Source organism: Leptonychotes weddellii, chromosome 1 (genome assembly GCF_054177405.1).
Source record: "Leptonychotes weddellii isolate Sample4059 chromosome 1, ASM5417740v2, whole genome shotgun sequence".
Taxonomy (NCBI): domain Eukaryota; kingdom Metazoa; phylum Chordata; class Mammalia; order Carnivora; family Phocidae; genus Leptonychotes; species Leptonychotes weddellii.
The window spans coordinates 89,821,473-89,842,777 of NC_138369.1; positions in this window are offsets into that span (position 1 = coordinate 89,821,473).

Here is a 21,305-nt window from a genome sequence, read left to right on the forward strand (position 1 = left end):
CAGACGTGAGTGTAGCACTTTGGATTTTCAGGGTGTTTTACAATCCCTTTTCTTAGTCATACCTCCTAAACTTGTGAAAGAGGCAGCTTCTGTCATTTTTGCTTTGCAATTTGGATGCTGATCCATGAAAGGTTAAAGAGCATTTCCAGGGTCACCACAAGATTTCCTGACAGAGCCTACTTAAGCATGCAGTGCCTCTGACACCAGGCTCTGCGGAGAAGGCAACAGATGAGGTGAGGAGAAGCCCTGCACCCACGAGAATGCAACACCAGAAGCACATCGCTGGGGACATCCCTTCTCATAAACCGCTAAAGACAACTATACCATAAAATGGCCAGTTATGTCCCATTCTTGATAATATTAAATAACATCCTCAAGATTCCTGAGGAACAGCAAAACTATAAACTGAAATAGAATGGGAGAGGGGATGAAAGGAAGTAAACTGACTTTTTTAAGTGTGTGCAAGATATACTACTTATTTTCTATTTATACCATGTTGGTGCTAACATGTGTAGTTTATATTTACAAACACTAATGTAGACCTGATATATGTGCTTGGAAGCTTACTGAGCCACCCAGGCACCCCTAACGGCTAGTTCGTATAGAAAACAAAGTAAAAGCATACAAATCAAATCTCTAGTCTTTACTCTGTTTATCCCAGACACTAACTTCTTTCCATTGCACTGTGGTTCATGAATACATTTGATCATAAGAACTTAGCAGCTCTGAGGAGTTAATGCTGCTTAACCTAGAGTAGAACGGATGTCAAGGCAGGGCCTAGGACTACTGAACAGACTTGGACCTTCAAGAAATTCCTTTCAGTGACACCGTCCTCTAAGTATAGTCCAAGCATGGCCCTTTCACTCCTGCCTTCAGCAGCAAGCCACAGACTTTTCACAGTGGGATTTGGGAGTTTGGTTTGTTTTCCCTTAGCCCTCTGACCATGACTTTCTTAGCATGTGAACAAGTTCACTGTCTCTCTGCTAAGTTCCCCAATTGGTCCCCACAGAACAGACTTGGCACCCAAGGCAACACAGTTAGGCAGACCACAAAGTCTCCAGAATAAGGAAATATTGGAAGCAGATAATATATTCAGCTGAGCATTCTTCCTGGCAGTGTGAACGAGAGCCTGATTTGGATCGTAAAACTTAGTGGCAACAAAAAATGAGCACTGGCCTGGAAAATCCACTTCCTCTCAGGCAAGACAAGGTAGGTAATATGAAAATAAGTTTTATGTATTTGCTGAATCTATCTGCATTTAATAAGAGCGGGGGAGGGGGATCACACTCCCAAATAGGCCACTTTCATGGAGCCATTCAGCTCTGCATCCCTTGTGTGTAATCCAAAGCTCTTTGCATCTCTGACTGCTTCCCAGTACCTGAGGGTCAAGTATCCCACTGACAGCTTGGAAATAGAAGCCAAAAAGATTTGGAGCTGGTGTGGGTGACTGTCGAGCACAGATGGCCAGTTATCAATGTAATCTGTGTATCTGGGAGGCGAGTGCTGTAAGGAGGCAGCTGCTAAACCAAATGAATCAAGCCATAGTTTTTAAGAAGAGAGAGAATGTGGATTGGAAAAGGACAGAAGTTATAGATGCATGCAACTGTATAGGGCTATGATCTATGGTTAAAAATCAGGATTATATGGACTAATTGATTAAGGGTTTTTCAAAATGCAACCCTATCCTATGGAGGGTCAGAGCAATAATCTATTTCCGGGTGGGGGGGGAGGAATGTTGTGGGGAGTAATTATGCAAGTTCAGCTTTAACTCTCTAGGCCCATTGTTTTCCTGGTATGCCGGAATGTGTTATATTACTATTGATGCTCTGTGCTTTGGGATAAGATAGCAGGTCCAGGTTTAAAAAAAGGTATTGACCTGCCATTTTCCTATGGAGGGGGAGCAGGAAATGCTTTTACTCCATTTATTGATCACTTAGTTCTGTGGCTTAATCTGTACAGCTGGGTAAATTCTGAATTTTCAATCTATGGTGTAACCCATAATGTTAGTGGAAAATGAGCCAACATTACTTTGTTCTGGCTATGTTAGCAGCACTGAACTCTAATTGTGTTGCTCTATCTAAGCCCCAGAATGGAAACTGCCAAGATCAATTCATTTTGATAAATCAACTGTTTCTGATGGCCATCTACACTGAACTACAGCTGCTGTGTTGTTTTTTTTTTTCTAACAAAATGATTATGAAGCAAGTGTGTTCCAATTATTTTTCACATTGTTTTACTGAACTAATGAATTGCTCTGGGAAGCCTGTTATGAAGATTTTTGATCAATCATTGCATACAAACTGGTTAAAAGAAAAAAAAAGAAAATACATCATAATTAGGCTAACAAATCTGCTGTGATGCTCCCTCTCCTGATGAATGAATTCCTTGGAGATGGAGGAGGGGAGGCACAGAGGGGTATTTTGTATTTTTCTAGTTACTGATTTTCAGACTTTATAATATGATGAATTAGCCAACACTGGCTCACAATTGCTCTTTGTCCAGAGTTTAATGAAGAAAAAAAATACCTTTTGGTTCCTTTAAAAGAAAATCTTCTCCTAGATGTATGAGAGGAATAAGCATATGGTCTCCAGCAATACTACTGAGAACATTCACGTAGATCAAAATGAGGAAATGCATTTCAGCTGTCACTACCATGTCATTACAGCCCCTCTTCAACTGCATTTATGTTGCCAACAAGAATCCTCACCAGATCAAAATGATTGGAATCAGGCCCAAGACAGCTGTGGCCTAGATAAAGAAAACCAAATGATTTTCAGTCTCCTAGATACCGAGAAACAAGATATGTCATCGATGGCCAGTTAGTGATCTCATTCTATACTTCAGTACTGCTCATCTGAGTGTGACACTTTCAGTACAGTCCTTGGACTATCATTGTTGGTTAAAGAGAAAAGAGTCCATTTTCTCTGAAGCTTTTTACTGCAAAGTTGGGGACTTGGACACCAAGTGACACAGAGAAAAATTCAGGAGCCCATAAAAAAAAACAACAATCCAATCAACTATAATTCATTATCAACTACAATTTCATTATTCAAAAACTGAGGGGGCACTGTCTGCAAACATATTATAGACTAGAGACAACCAAATGACATCTGAAGTGTGACTATGGATTTCTTAAAATTTGACCTTACATATTACATAAAAAGAGGGAAAAGAACTACATGAAGAGAAAGTCACCAGTCAAACCTCTCACAAAAAGTTTTGAGCAATGATAAGAAGTTACCCCCTTTTATAGCTTCCTACATTTAACGACACTGTTAGCATTATGCTCTATGAGATACACAGATTACATTGATAATTGGCCGTCTGTGCTCAACAGTCACCCACACCAGCACCATGTATGATATAATTTGAACAAGTGAGATGTCTTTGGAGCACCAGAGCATTAAGAGTGAAATCCCTAGTGACTTAAATCAGTGCTCCCCAACCTTTCTCATATCCTAGTATACATAAAGTTAATGTTTGCACAGGCAAGGCTGTTTGAGGCCCTGCCATGCTGGAGACTGACAGAATAAATATCTCAGGCATACTGCAAACTATTCATGTGGGAAGCTCTGCTGTCCAGCAGAGGTTCTTAAACTTTTTTGTGCCACAGACCCCTTTAGCATCTAGTGCTGCCTATAGAAACTTTCTCAGAATAATATTTTTTAAGTATATAAAATAAAATTCATAGCATTGAAAAGGAAATTGATTATATTGAAATACAGTTATAAAATATTTAAAACCAAAAGTATGATATAGTATATGTGCTTTTTTATTAAAGCATTAAAAAAGAAGATCTAGTGGCAAGTCTAGTAACGACCATAATTTCAAAGTAATTAAGAGTGTAAGTAATATTTCAAGGTATCTATAATAATTCCATTGTGATATGAAAATATTTGTTATTTCTATTAAAGACAAAGCCATCGATGTTGCTAATACTACAGTGATTTGTGGCTTATATTCACAGTTGAGGGAAAGGCCAAATTTCTTTTAGAAGTGAGAGAAAATGAGGATGTAATTTTTTCAAATCCCAACTCATGGACCCCTTGAATTTTCTCCGTGGATCCCAGGTTGAGAATCCTGCCTTAGAAGAAGAAAGCTACAGAAGAGTCTTCTCTGTTTCTGTCTATTCCTCCCTTTCCCCAGACTTGTGCTGAATCTCTTATTCCCCTTCTCTGTCCCCTTTTCCTGCAGTTTCTATTTCTTCTCTGTATTTGTCTTTCCTTACTTCCTCCTCCCATTCTCTTCCTTCACTTCATTTTCTTTTCTCATTTTCCATAATCTACTTCTCAGTACACTCAGCACATGATCATCAGGAGCAGGCCCTTGAACTGGTCTGTTCATGGCAAATAGATGAAGTTTGGGCAAAAAGGGAAATACACCCTGACATGTAGCCAAAGTATGACATGGATGTAGCTTGCTCCAGGCCAGGCCTCTTCATCATAAGCAAAAGAAAGAAAGCAGCTTCCACGGCTCAGAAAGAAAATGGGCAATTATCTGCTCATTTTAGTCAATATATAATCAGTAAAGTTATCCAAACTCTAAAGTAGAATAATTACAGGTATAATTTTAAATATCAAATTCTTCCTATAGAAATTAAGATTTCATTAGTTAATCCCATATCATAATCAAAATTAATACTAGCAAAAATAAAAATACTCTGGACAGTCAAAAAGACTCTCAGGAACTTCAAACACTTAAAATTATTATCCACATACCTCAAATACACAACCATATTACTGGCACTCAGAAATGTAATCATACTTCACATACACAATTACCACCCTCCTCCTCAAATAATATTCTAGAAGCATCTTATATGCTTATTCTCTTAGAGGCCACTGAATTTTCTGGTCGGTGTTCTGGACCACTGCTGAGTAATCCAGAAAACCATTAAGTCCCCCAATAAGTAGTTAAAGAAAAATACCGAATAAATATGGAAACAATAGGAAAACAAGAGGCTCATGAATGAAATTTATTTTTAAATTGTACTGAATAGATTAGACTTAACCAATGAGGCAAGGGAATTCATTAAATGTGAAATATTTCATTTCAATAAAGCATGTGTAACAACATTTCATGTAATTTTGTGTAAGAGCATCTGAACTAATCTTGCAACAAAAAAACTCAGCCACCTGGGTAGAAAACTGAAAAAAATAACAATAATTTATAAGAATGCCAATTGGGGAAAAGCACTTAATACCATGCCGTTTAGCCAAAGAAAATGAGAACTATTCCAATTACTTCAATGCTCTGACATGAAGCTTTTTGCATTATTTTGTTCATAATTTCTCATGAAGAAGAGCCAATCAGTAGGGAGGTAGAAGCATCTGTGTCAAAGTCACACCTAAATCTGCACACTTTTTTCTCATATGACTCATCCCTTTCCAGACTACGTAAGTCTCCCTGCTTGTTGTTTCAAGTACAAATAAACATGGTGTCTCTGATTCAAATCTTGGCTCCTGACCAGTTGTGTGACCTTAAGCAGTTACTTTTTCCTAAGTCCCAGTTTCTTCAAATATAATATAGGAGTTGAAATTCAAGGGGCAATTATGAAAATCAATATAAATAGTCCACATTAAGTTGTTAGTTCTGCACCTGGCACAGAGTAAGTTCTCGATAAATAATACAATGATAGTCTTTAGCTGACCCACTCAACTGAGCAGATCATATTTTCAAAGTATGAAAAGGAAGCAGAACTGAATTTGGTTTAATGTGGCATGCCTTTTACCTGTATAGAAATCTATTCTGTTCCCCTTATATTTGGTGAAATATATACAAATGGTGTGCCAATCGTGTGCCATTTTTCACACATCAAAGTTGGTAGAAGTATGATTTTAACTTCAAGTGTAAGCACCTCTTATTGTGCCTAGGACTGTGTCACCTGCCTTGATACAACATAAAAAAAATCACATCGGGGCGCCTGGGTGGCTCAGATGGTTAAGTGTCTGCCTTCGGCTCAGGTCATGATCTCCAGGTCCTGGGATTGAGCCCCGCCTCAGGCTCCCAACTCAGCGGGGAGTCTGCTTCTCCCTCTCCCTCTGCCTCCCCCCCTGCTTGTGCTCTCTCTGTCTCTCTCTCTCTTAAATGAATAAATAAAATCTTAAAAAAAAAAAAAAATCACATCCACCTGGAAAGAGAACAGCTATTCCATTGTTTCTGTTAGAATAAATTAGATTTTGTAAAGAGGGCACGTATTGAATGGAGCACTGGGTGTTATACGCAAGCAATGAATCATGGAACACGACATCAAAAACTAATGATGTCATGTATGGTGATTAACATAACATAATAAAAAAAGAATAAATTAAATTTTGTGATTTCTGTATTTGAAATACAAAGTATATTGGCTTAGCCTGAGGATTTCCAAACTAATAATTTTTTAAAGTAATAGTAATCTTTAAAACTAGGAAAATGATTAAAATTCCATCTCCTTTATTCAGCCCATTCAAACATAATATCTATAAAGGCTTTGTGTTGTGGTAATAATCCCTTACTATTTCCTCTCTCTCCTTGGTCTTTTCATTTATTCATTTCCCATTAATCGTAAAATTGAAATAAAAAGAGAATGAATTTTTTAAAGTCACTTTCCATTCTGGAGCTTTGTTAATTTCTTCTAAGTGCACTTTAGTGCTGTTTAATTTGTATCTAGGGGTAGTGCACTATTACTGCACTATTTGCTTATTCCTCTAGATAGAAGCAATTAGTTGGGCTAGCCAAATCCTCCACCTGGCCACCATCAGCATATGCATAGCACCAGGAGAAAACAGGAGGCTGAGTGTTCCTTAGGGCCTGTTTCCTTTGGTATTCAAAACCCCCACTTCCTCCAGTGGGCCTGCAGTTGTGGAGGTGTATTTATGAAACTCAGATCTCTCTGATCCTAATCCCGGCAGATGATGAACATAGCTGTATTTTCATTCTAATATTTCAGTACCAAATGCAGTTTTTTCTATTTAAAAGCTAAACTGACAAATAATGAAATCTTTAAAATGCACTTACTAATTTGGCATTGGTTGATATTTCTGATGTGTGTGTGTGTGCGGGGGTGGGTGGTGAGTGTTGTTAACACCACCCAAGCAATTTTCTGTGACACCAGCTGGGTGTCCTACAATTTAACTCAATTCTGACACTACCTGGAGATAGCATCAGATCCCAATATGGTTCTAGGGCTAATGGCTAGGTTAAGGGGTCAGTCCCACAAGACTGCCCCACACCAATTCTAAGTCCACGTTGTCACTTGCACTTCTGGCCAACTGGCTATAGACCAGAGTTCCCATAGCCCCCCTCCTTGGGTTCCATTAATTTGCTAGAGTGGCTCACAGAACTCAGAGAAACAGTATACATATTCAATTACCGGTTTGTTATAAAAGGATGTAACTCAGGAACAGCCAGAAGGAAGAGATGCATAGGGCCAGGTAAGTGGGAAGGGGGTCAGAGCTTCCATGCTCTCTGAGCATGCCATTCTCCCTGAATCTCCACACATACATCAACCCAGAAGTTCTCCAAACCGTAACCTTTTGGGCTTTTATGAAGGTTTCACTACATAGGCATGACTGATTAAATCATTGGCCACTGGACATTGATTCAACCTCTACCCCCTACCCCCTCCAAGGAGGTCAGAGAGGTGGGACTGAAAGTTCCAACCCCCTAGTCAAGGCCCTGGCAACCCATCCCCATCCTTAGGTGCATTCCAAAAGTCACCTCATTAGCCAAAACTCAGATGTGGTTGAAAGGGGCTTGTTTTGGGTATCAAGACATCTTTATCACTCTCATCACTAGGAAATTCCAAGGGTAACTCAGATGTGGTTGGAAGGGGCTTGTTTTGGGTATCAAGACATCTTTATCACTCTCATCACTAGGAAATTCCAAGGGTAACTCAGATGTGGTTGAAAGGGGCTTGTTTTGAGTATCAAGACATCTTTATCACTCTTAGCATTTAGCAAATTCCAAGGGTTTAGGAGTTCTGTGCCAGGAACAGGGACAAAGATCAAATATATATTTCTTATTATAAATCACATAATTACAATATGGATCAATGTTTGTTAATATTATATAAGAAAAGTCTAGGAAAAAACAGGAGTGATCTTGGTGTGGCTCCACCAGGATTATGTATGTCCACACTTTGGAAAATATAGATATTGTACTATGGTAAGATTTGTCTTTGTAAGGTGACTGGACAACTCCATACCCCTTTAAATTAGAATTTGGTAAGTCTGAAGTGTAACTTGATATATACCTATGTTGAAAATGGCTTTTCTCTTAGATAATAGCATCATTAGTTTCTAGGCTTTCTTCTCAACACTTAGACTAGCATTTTCTCTAATTTATAAGAAATTTCACTCCATAGTTGTCACCTGATGAGTGCTTGTTGTGATTCAGCAAAGTCTAAATTTAAAAATTAAATTATGCTTCATCTGGGAATCTGGTACCCAAGTGAGTAGCCATTTTTAACTCAAGATCTATTGTGTCACATTCAACTGAAGCAAACACTAAACATCTCGTACAGTATCAATAGTGTGAGAAAATGTGCAAGAATTTTAAATATGTAGAACACAGCACAATATTTTTTATTCTGTATGAAGTGTTTGTAATTAACCTCATATTTTTATTTTTGAGCAATATTTATATGTTTCTCCTTAGGTTTCAACAAGAGATATAGAGTTCAAAAGAGCTCATCTTGGAGGTGTTGGAACTTTCACCCTAGAGAATGATTCTTCTTATTCTCAGTCATGTTTTTCCTGGTCTTAGAAGCTGCTAAATACCAAAGCGACAGGTTATTCAGGAAAAATGCCCACCAAGTTATTCCACCAAAGAGGCAAAGGGAAGCCCCAAAGATCTTTAAATCAAGTAACCAAAAGTTACAAATTTCTTCTCCTAAGGCAAATTAAGTTTCTTTAAATTAGTTGGGAAAATCATCTGCCAAACAGCTTCTTTCTTTGTTCACATTTGTCACTAGGTACCTAGTTTGGTGCCTTGCACATGGAAGAGGCTACATAAATATCTTTGGAAGTAATAAAAGGCTAGTTTAGTAATGGATGAGTGAATACCATATTCTGAATTTTAATCAATTGCTAGCAATTTATAGCAGAAATGTCCTGAGAAGTGTTGTTGTTAATGTTATTTTAACATTCGTCATCAAAGCATTTTCCCTATTCATGCTGTCAAAAATGTGCAAATGTAGAATTAGGCTCTACATTGCTCTGCAGTGTAAGAGGTCACGAAACAGAGCAAATCAAGATGGGGAAAACTTTCCAATCTCTTAACTTCCCTGGTAAATTAATAAACTATCCTGCATGTTTTTCTGGATTTAGAAAGGTTTTAAAACAAATTACTTTTTTCCTCTTGGTCCCTTTAAGAATCAATCTAAATCCCAGTTTTCAAATGTGAAATGCCCTTCAACCATAAAAGGACAAAAAGGGAGGGAATGAAATGATACACTCAAGGACACAGTTTTAAAGAATTAGATTGCTACATCACCTCACAGCAGACAGTCTGGAAATGACAATTGCTAGGCTTTTTGATGGTATTAGCAGAGTAGTAAATATAATGTATATGTCATTTTTATTCCAGACAGGAAGACTGGAGGTAGTTACCAGTGAATGACAGTAAATTGTACCAGATGCCAAGTAAATTTTAACAGCCTTTTAGCTGCACTTCTCATATTCACACACTCATTAGTATTTTAATTTTTAGGTGTATAACTCAAAGTCTCAAAACAACCCCATGTAAAAAGAAAATTTCAAAGATGTCTATAGAACAACATCTTGCTCTTGAGACAAAAATCCATAGTTTGATCAAGAAATTATTCTGTCTCTACCCAAGAGAAATGAAAACAAATATCACACAAAGATTTAAATGTGCATGTTCTTAGTAGCATTGCTCATAATAATAACCAAAAAGTAGAAGCAATCCAACTGCCCATGAACTAGTGAATGGATAAACAAAATGTGGCCCATCCAGACAATGAAATATTATTCAGCAAAAAAAAGTTATGAACTACTGATAGATGTTACAATATAGATGAACCTCAAAAACATTATGCTAGATGAAAGAAGCCAGGGGCAAAAGACCCATTTTCTATTATTCCACTTATTTGAAAAACCCAGAAAATAAAAACCTAAGAGATAGAAAGTGGATCAGTGATTACCTGGAACTTGAGGGTGAGAGCAGGAATTGCCTTCAAAGGGGCCTGAGAGATCTATCTAGGGTAATAGAAAGGTTCTAAAATTGAATTTTGGTGATAGCTACCCAACTTTGTAAATTTACTTCTTCATCAATTCTTAGTTTACATGACCTCTCAGTAGTTTGGGCCTTAGCGTTGATGCTATAATGCATTGAGATTTGGGGGGATGTTGAGATGGGTGAATGTATTTTGCACCTTCACCTCTCCAAAGACCCCATCACTTCCAACTACTTACTGCACATTTCCATTTGGATAACACACTGGCAGTTTACATTCATATACTGTATTTCATCAAATCAAAATCACCATCATTTATAAAATAAATCATTATTTTATATACAGTGAGAAAAAAGTCACCAACTCAATTATGACATGGTATTCATTTTAAGAACCACAGCTAATTGAGACATATTAAAACTGGGGGGAGGGGGGGAGGGGTTTGCAGGGAACACTGTGCTCTGAGTTCAGTGACTTCCAGTAAGGAGGTCAAAGTATTTCAAGCAGCTGCCAGAGCATGAACAGAGGCACGGATGTTTAAAAATGCTGGGTCTGTTTAGACGACTATGGCATCTGGAATGACCAAAGGCAACTTGAAACAGATCTATTATCAAAAAGATCTAAACACTTAAGCAGGCTTTCAACAACTATCCATAATCTCCTACCTCTGAAACGTACGTCAGCATCCACATTCAAACACTCACTAAAGCACAGTCTCATTTCAAATGAAAATGTACCATTCACTTCAGTCTTGAAACTACCCTCTTTTAAAATCACCTAGTGAACAGTTACACATTTTTAAGAATTCTGTAACTCAAGGGCGCCTGGGTGGCTCAGTTGATTAAGCAACTGTCTTTGGCTCAGGTCATGATCCTGGAGTCCCGGGATCGAGTCCCGCATTGGGCTCCCTGCTCAGCGAGGAGCCTGCGTCTCCCTCTGACCCTCCACTCCTCATGTACTCTCTCTCATTCTCACTCTCTCAAATGAATAAATAAATCTTTAAAAAAAAAATTTAAAAAAAAAAGAATTCTGTAACTCAGAAATAAGCAAATTACATTAGTTCTTTAAAATTCTAAATAGTTTTCTTTTAAAAATATGTGTTAAGAATGAAAGAAAAAAAAGCACATAAACAAGGAAGAATGTCTAGAGTTTGCACAGATTTTAACTAACAGTATTAAGCAGGCCAAAGTCCAGAATGTTCTACAATCAATGGGAAAATGTCAAGGACAACAAAAATCATTTACTTGGATCATAAAGTGACAAGAATTAACAAGAAATGGGTCCATCTTCTTCACTTCACTTTTGGGAGATAGTATCATAACTAAACAAAAGAAAGGAAGTAGACATAAGTACACAGGTCCTAGTTGCTCCTGTCCCAGCTCGTCTTCACCTAGAAAGGGTAGAAGGAATCCAGCCCAAGAAAAATAATGAATAGTAAGAAGTATCCAATCTATTTACTATGGTCACAGCCTCTAGGCTCAGCGGGACTGTGCAAGGAACTCAATTTCCCTGAGGGACTGGAAGCACTTGGAGATCTTCAGAAGGAATGAATGCATGGAACGTTAAAGAAATCAAAAAACTCTATTCAAGAAAAGCCTCCCACTCAGTAACTGCTGCCTTCTTTGTAGGCAACTTGTCACATCTGAGCTTCCACTCTTCAAGCCATGCTTAAGGATTTCTTTTGCCCTGGGTTGTTGCATTTCATCTCACAAAACCACAGCCACCTACGAGGCTGCCTACCTCTCTCTCTCTCTCTGTTCTGCACAGTTCCAAATAACATATTGGAGCAAGCATAATTTTCCTGCTAGCATGTAAGTACCTCACTGTTGCTGATACTGTCTTGTGATTTAATGCTTTAATAGGTTTTTATTATGCTGATGGAGCCATCAAATAGCCATGACCAATGTCTAATCTAAACATACTACACATATAACTGTTTCCTGATTTGTCTCTCCACCTATGTCTACAATCTTACTAAACTTCAAGGAAGCCTTAGCAGGACTTGGAAGCAAGCTAATCCTATCAGTGGGCCAGTGGTTCTCAACAGGAGAAACTTAGCCCTGAGGAGACATCAGGCAATGTCTAAAGACATTTTTGGTTGCCACAACTTAGAGGGAGTAAGGGAGATTACTGCTGGCATCTAATCGGTACTCTCAGGAAATAGTACTGAACATCCTACAATGCACAGGACAGCCTGCAAACAGAGAATTATCCAGCCCAAAATGTCAGCAGTGATAAGATTGAGAAAACCTGCAGTAGTCTAACAAAATGTTACTAATTCCATGACTATAAAGTCATTCCCATTTGACATGTATTCTTGGTGTATAGAGTTACAGTACCTGCCTTCAAAGATTAAACAATAAATGAGCCAGAATACAAACCTGTTCTGCATACCTGCCATGCATACATTTAAACCATGTTCAGAGATCACCAGCCATCAGATAAAATAATGCATGTTAAAAACATTGCTGACTTTTTAAATATTATTCCCAAAATACATGTAAGCTATTAAGATGAATAAATCATTAACAAATCATTTAATAAGTTTATGAAAAAGGAGTAACTAATGGTTTCTATGCATAATTTTCATTTATGAATCTGTCTCCAGATTGTTTGTTGGCCCCATTTAAGCTTTATCAGCATTAAACATGATATCCCCTCACCATAACCAGGAAGAATATACGGAGTCTCTCATATCAGGAGATCTGAGCCACATGCCTGACCTTACATGGCTGGAGTATATATTCTGGATCTGCCTAATGCCCATCATGATGCTCCCTCGCTGTGGTACTGATTTATGTGAACATTTTGTTTGTTGGATAACATGCTAAGGAGAAACATGAGCAGATATATGGTTTAAAAAAACATGTATAAGTGAGAGAGTGAAAAAGGAAGAAAACTGGGAACAAAAAGAGAGAGAAGGAGGTTGTGTGTGTGTATGTGTGTGTGTGTGTGTGTGTTTTAATCATCAAGGCTTATACCAGACATGTTGGGGATTACTTCAGCTGTGTCCTTGCTCTGACTCTGAAGCCCTGCCATTGTCCACAATTGGTGACCTGATCCTGTATTTCTCTTGATCAACTTGTCTGTCAGTTAAAATTTGCCATCAAACAAAACTTTTACCAAATGCTACCCTTATGCCCATTGGACTTAAACCAGCTACTCTTCCCCACATTTTATACTCTGAATTAAATTGTGTGTGAAAATTACCTTTTATTGACTTTAGTGAGAGCCTTATACAAACAACTGAGGGCAGATTTCAACTGCCCACTGCCAAAATAGCCCTCTGTCCCATCTGTTGGATGCACATATCATTAAGACTTTTATTAGCCTCAGAAATAGAGAACTCATTTTATGGTGTTAGCTAAAAATCTACGAAAGTCCTTGAAAAGCAGCTCTTACTGGTCCTGGTAACCACTGCATCTCAGCAAATGCTGCTAAAGAACCAGACTACCAATAGATATCAAAAGTTTAAAATGCTTCTAAATGATAGCACCAAAATGTAATTTCATATCTATAAATTCATACTTTACATTAAACTGCTCAAGGAAAATCTATCTACTGGGCCTCCAAAAGTGGAGACTTTTTAAAATTAAGTTTTAAAGGAATATTACGAAAATTTCCTCAGAAACATTGGAAAGACAAAATGTCTTACAGAAACCACTATGAAGTAAAGACATGGCATAAGAGTCACCATCAGAAGAAATCAAGAACTTTCTTGGAAATGAAAAGTTGTAAAAGGCTTAACCATTAGGGGCCCAGGGAGAAGTAATGACCTTTTACCAGAAGAAGAGAATAAAACCATGGAAGCCTAATATGGCTTTTTACAGTTCTGCTTACAATCACGCATTAGACAATTTACCCCTTGTGGATGAGTTCCTAAAGCCTGCTGAGATGTTGCACTCGGAGAAACGAATACATGCTGTTTTTTCTTCTGTTGTGGTTCATTTTTATTAAAACAAAAAAACTCACAACAACTAAAAAAAAAAATTCACTTTTGCTGAATTTTACTCTTTCCAAGAAGACTGACAGCATGGGTGAACATTTGTCCAATATTTGTAGTAAGTCCGACAATAAAAGACAATGGCTTACACATTCATGCCCAGTCAATGTCCTATGGGCTGGAATTCATAAAACAAAGGCAGCAGATGGCATACCTAAATTTAATTTGCTATTTGATTTATCCTTGTGTTACCATTCTGAAATGCAGACACTGAATGTTTTCTAACAGTGTCAGAAAACACAAGACCATGCTTTGAGGAAGTTTATCATATAATCTGATGCTGGATCATCAATCCTGAAAATGAAAACTGTAGCCCATCCACAGAGGCACTCTCCTCAGATTAAGGGAGACCTGTCAACAGCCAATATTCCATGTATCAGGGATGCCATTTCATGCAGTTTGGAATCACTCCTCGTGGCAGTATAACAGTATCAGACACCATCAAAAGGAAGAATGTGTTTTTGATTCTGCTGGTCTAATTTGAAATTAGCGGGGATATTTCTTGTGTTTCAACCTTACCTTCCAATGTTTCCCGAGAAAACTGGTGTTTTGTTTGATTAATGTGATCACTTTTCCTTGTGGGTTCTTCTCTTGAATACTGTGCTACCATCTTTGATTGCCCATTAATATGTATACAGATCAATATTCTAGGCTACCACATTCTAAAATGAAAACTTCTTGAGCCTTATGTTACTGCTTCTGGCAGCTGTCAAAATAATTCCTGCTGACATCATGTTTAACAGACCTGCCTCCAAGTCAGACCAGTGTTGGGGAACAGCATGCAGTGCTACAAAATTAGGTCATTAATTGTGAAGCAACCTCAACCATCCTTGCATTTGGAGACCAAAACTTCTGAGGTAAAAGGAAACTGAACAATTAAAGATTCTGAATCTTTTTTTTAAATCTCAATCAAGGTATCAATTTAGGTATTTAATTCTCAAAATTCTTTGGAAGGATTTTATTACTTTAAAGCATGGTGATAAGATATCTAGTTCTTCAAAGGGACGGTAGAACATTCCAACATTAAAACATATCCCTCCTAAAGCGTGAAAATCCGAGTGCAAATATCCATTGTACTGATTATCTTTCTAAGCACTTAAATGTCAATTTTTTTCTAATGACTCCAGGAGAATCTGTTGTCAACCTGTTATCCTCAAATGTCAACCAGACTTGTTGTCATAGGGTTAGCCTATCAAATGACTTCATAGTAAAATAACAGAAACACAAGAGTCTCAATGAGTTAGAATCTGGGAACAGAAAAAACAATCTGGTAGTTAGAACCAGACCGCCAAATGACAGCATCGGCTACATTTTCTGTGTGCCTGGAGGTTGCCCTTCCAAACTAATTTTAAGAATAAACTGAAATTGAACTGGAGCCATGCAAAGTAGAACACAGACCTTTTCGAAGATTCATATCAGGTAAATATTAAACAGGCTGTCAGAAAATATCGACGTTTTCTTTTTTGAATTGATCTTATGCTTTTATTTCTCTACCCATACAGCATTTTATATTATTAACATTTTATTTATTAAAACCCTGTCCTTTCCTCAAAAGGTTTTAAGGAACTCACAGCATTATAAAAATAAAGATAATTCCCCACTACCTTACAAATAGCATGAAACAAACATTTCTTGTATTTGAATTAAAGGTAGAAATGTACATCTTCCTACAAGTTTATCTCCAATAAAGTAAAGACGTTAATATGGAAATATAACATTTAATTTATTCATGTAATAATTGGAAATACCTTGGAATTTCTTCCTAAAATATATAATCTAATACACAAATATCAAAATATTAAGATGGTCTATAAGAATTAACAAAGATAAATGTAGGTACAAAAACAGGTTGATTTATTTGGCACCATTCCAATTTACCTCCCCACTCTTCTGTCCTGATTAATTGCCCTCAGCAAGGAGCTGGAGCCTAGTTATGCTGTTCCCTTAATTCCTGTTGATAGACTGTTGATATAAGGATAGAAAGAAAACCAACTGCCTTTGAACCAACCCATTCTTCAAGACTTAATCAATCATAACCTGTCCATTTTAATTATCTCCCAAATTCCAAATAGAGTTTGTTTGCAGTTTCCAAATATTTGCTTGATTAAAGATGTTTTCCTTGTTTCAATAGGAACCTCAAACTGATGAGTCAGGTGGTGAGATTTATGGGATGAAGTCCTGTTTATCTTCCAGTTTTCAAAAAATACTGGTCTGCAATTCAGTAACAAACAACATTCTCCCCAGAGATATGCAGACTATACCCATTAATGATGATGATCATGTTTAAAAACATATATATAAATATATATCAACATTGTAGATGCCAGAGAGAAAAGCCTGCCAAGAAAATGTTTACTAGCCTTCCTCTTCATATCCATAAAAAAGAAGTTTATTGGAATATTAAATATAATTACACAAAGCTAACAGGCCATTGGTGCACCTGGATAACATTTTCTGGTTGTTTTTGCCCTCCTTGGAGCAATACCAACAGATCGGGTCATCAATCAGTTATACCCATCAAGTTACAGGGAAATTCTGGCTGCCTCACAAACAACTGGACAGTTCAGTTAAGATAAGAATCTGAGCAGAATTTTCCCTGAATTGACTGAACTAATCAGTTGTCTTAATTAGATGCAAACAAAAACAAAAGCTTTCCCTCTGTCACCTAAAATCCTATTGTGCTTGTAACATCAGAATTGAGGGACCAAAGTTCTCCTTTCATAGTAAATGGTCTAGCAATGATGACAGAATATGATGATAATGATGACAGTGATGATGATGATGATACAAGATTTCTGAAAAAATAATTTTTATATAAAATTTCTCCTATTTAATATCAACAGACACAAATACATGTACAAAGTACTCAAACTCCTCCAACTCATTAAAATTGTTTTCTCTGACTTAACAGAAATTACACATTCCCTAATTTATCTCTCTTCCCATATATCATTCAGTCCTTTAACAGTGAAGAAGAGCCCTCATCCACTGGTTCTATATAGCTCACAAGTTGAGAGAATGGTTTACCCAGAATCATCAATTGACCCAATTGTTAAACCCACACTTTAAAACAAAGAAGGAAGATGTCAAGAAAACTATTCCTTTAATATTTATACCTAACCACTTGCATGCCTGGCACAGCAGGGCTTGAAGAGCAAAAACCAAGTCCTTTTCACCCCTGGGTACTCCACAGCACTTAACCCAGTAACCTTAACATTGAAGTCACAATAAACTCTTTGGCCTTGAGCAAAACAGACCAAGAATCCACAGAACCAAACTTTTAAGTTAATGTTATTCCATTTATGAACTCAGTCTAGAGTTTCCCAAAATGTGTTCCTAAAATCACTGGTCCTAATTGATGCTGTTGAAGAAATATGTTTCACAGCCAAACACACTGGAATGTAGCAATGGTCCTAAGTCTTCCATCTTCTAATTTTACCTAGACTTAACCAACCTGGCACTCTACTGTGAGATACATTTGGGAAATGCTGTCAGAGTCCCTTTTTGATGATTTATCATACCTATTAAAGACTCTAAAAAGCCCTACACTAAAGGAGTTTGTTTTAGTGTAAAGCAAACACATTTGACCTCAGAACCCCTTCTTTTTTAACACCATGGAAGGTGTTTGGAGAAATGTATTTCCAGAAACTGAGACATCATATAGGATGAATTATAACACCATGGGGCAGTTTACAGACTCCCCAAAATCTCACGCTGTTACATGAAACACAGACACAAAGGTGCCTCTGGGCTTATTAATCACCAAGTTGTAGATAAAAAAGAAGAATTTAAATATATAAACATGAGATGGGAAGCAGAAATTTCAATATTTATGGAAAAAGTATTACAATTAACAAAAACAAATTTTAATTACTAACTGAAAATCCTAATTGCCTTCCTCTTGCAGTCACAAAGCATCAACTAAAATAAACTGTTTACTATGTTTAAAGTTCCAGGTACAAGACCGCACATCATCCATAAATAATGATGTCCCCCTTTAGTGTATATTTGTCTTTCTTTTTAACCGGCCAAATATGAACCCCTTCTCTAAGTTTGGGGAATGTTCTAGCTAAAGAGCAATACAAGGCTCCCACTTTGAAAGTTAAAATTCGAAATTCCACTTTCCCACTCTCCCAGCACTGACCTAAGATCTTGACCTTCACTTGGGAGCTAGTGACATATACAAGTGAGGACTGCTCAAGATTCATCCTGGGAAGGGTGACAATAGCAGCAGTAATAGCTAATTAGATATTTTGCATGGGGTATATGCTAAGGTTCTAGGGGGTGGTCAAATGACTTAGGCTTGGCCAATCAGTACATCCCATCATCCTGACTATAGAATTGCCTCAAGGATAGAGAGGTGCATGTGCCAAGTCAGTCCACTAGGATTTAATTTGAAGATCTGAGTTAAATTTTTGAGAAGAAGCTATCTTTCCAATAGATATATATAGACACACACACACATATATATGTATGTATATGTATATGTATATATATGTATGCATATATATAGATATGTGTATATATATATAAATGTATGTACATATATAAAAATGTATGTGTGTATATATGTATATGTATGTATATATATGTAAAAATATAAATATCATCAACTGAACTTGTGAAGCCAGCACTATTGCTGAGCACTTCAGCTGCATGAATAATGAGTTTTCTCTTTCATTCAGCTAGTTTAGACCAGGGTTGTTATGCATGATAGAATTGCCATAGACTCTCTCCTTGCAGGCCATGGCAGAGTTTGTGCAGTAGCTAATAGATCCTGTTGTAACTGTATTATTGCCTCAGGGAAAGTGAAACAGTCAATACTGAAATTGAAGAAGAAAGCTACCTGGCTTTCTAAAGCAGACACTGATGGTGTATGGAATCTGTTCAGCTGGTTGAGTCTGGTACCCTGGAGAGGAATGGCTGAGGTCAGTGTTACAGATTGGTTGCATCGTGCTGCTTAGAGTCCTATTGATACTAACCTTAATTAAATAGCACACTAGATAAATTGAATGAGTTTGGTCCTAGCCCCTGTCAGTAAGATTAATCAGAGTGACCAAAAAAGTAGCATACTCATAAGAAAATTCACCAGAAGTCAAGAGCATATAGAAAAGGGTAGGTATTGTTGAGAGAATTCTCCATGGATCCCTCTGTTTCTGCACATCCTGTGACAGCTTTTATTCTTGACTTTCCAAAAACGTTTATATAGCAAACATCTTGGAAGATAGAAATGACATCTCCCTTTGGAGCAAAGGAAAGTTCTGTTTGCCCTCCAGGACAATAAAGCTAATGTCTCCCCTAAGGCAATGAGCAGATTTGTCAAAAAATGGAAGGGTCTGATATATATAGACACACACACACATATATATGTATGTATATACATACATTTGCTAGCAGCCCCCTCATGAGACTGAGAGTTTCCTAAACTCGGTATACCTTAACTGACACAAACCTCTGTACCCAGTATCCAGCTGGGACAACTTCATATCATCCCCCATGGGATGGGGAAATTAAAGGACTGACACAAACATAAAGTCTATGTTGCCTGCTATGCCATGCATAATAAAGCCCTTTGATTCTGACCCAGAAGTTTCATGTCTTCTGCCAGCATCTATGAAACTGTGGAAGGATAACTTTGTATCTTCTAGGTAGGATAAAATCTCAGACCCTTCCATTTTTTGACAAACACCCAGATGAATATATAGAGATATCATGTGTATGACTTGAAAGACTAAATATTGTAATTCTACCAGTTCTCCCCAAATTGATTGTAGATTCAGTGCGATCCCAATCAAAATTCCAGCAAGATTTTTCATAGAAATTGGTAAGTTAATACTAAAATATAAATGGAAATGTAAAGTATTTGGAATCAAACTTGGAAAAGAATGAAGTTGGGGGATTTACATATTATTTGACCTTAAGACTTACTATAAAGTATAATAATCAAGACATTATAATAGTTGTATAAAACTAGACAAATAGATCAATGGGACTTAATAGAAAGTCCAAAAGTACACCACACATATATGGCCAAATAAATTTTGACAGAGAAACGAAAGTAATTAAATGGGTAAAGAAGACTTCTCTATATATAGTACTGGATCTACCAGATATCCATATTTTAAAAGTTTTATTGAACCCTACCTTACACCATACATAAGACCCAAATGACAAAGCTCTTATGAGAAAATGTAGGCAAATATGTTTGAGACCCTGGGATAGGCAAAGATTTCTTGAAAAGAATGTAAAAGGCATGAACTATAAAAGAAAAACATGGATAAACTGAAACTCCATCAAAATTTAAAACTTCTGTTCATCAAAAGATAAAATTGAGAAAATGAAAATGAAACCCACATACTGAGAAGAAATATTTGTGATATATATTTCTAATAAAGGACTTGTAATCAGAATATATAAAGAACTGCTACAAAGCAATAATAAAGCCAAATAACCAATTTCTTTAAAAAGGCAAGGGACTGCAATAGATCCTTCACAAAAAAGGATTTACAAATGGTCAATAAATACCTGAAAAGATATTCAACATCATTATTATCAGGGAAATACAAATTAAAAGCACAGATACCACTGCATACTCACTAGGATTGTCAAAATTAAAGACTAATAATACCAAAGTGTTGGAGAAAATGGAGAGCTACTGGATACTGGTAGAAGCTTAAAATGGAACAACTACTGTGGGAAAATGTTTGGCAGAATCGTACAATGTTAAACCCTCACCTACATTGATATTTAACAATTCCACTCTTAGATATTTACCTCCCCCAAAGTGAAAACATATGTCAACAAAAAGTTCTGTACAAAAATGTTTACTGCAGTTTTATTCATAATAACACAAAATTGGAAACAACACAAATATCCATCAACAGGAAAATGGATAAACAAATTGTGGTATATTCATACAATGAAACATTACTTAATATTAGAGAAGAACAAGCTAATAATGCAAACAAAAATACTAATATATCTCAAAAACATTATCTTGAATGAAAGAAGCCAAACATAAAGGGATATTTATGGTATGACCTTATTTACATGAAGTTTTGCCTGAAGTACAGGCAAAATTAATATATGAAGCTAGAGATCCAAATAGTGATTGCCTATGAG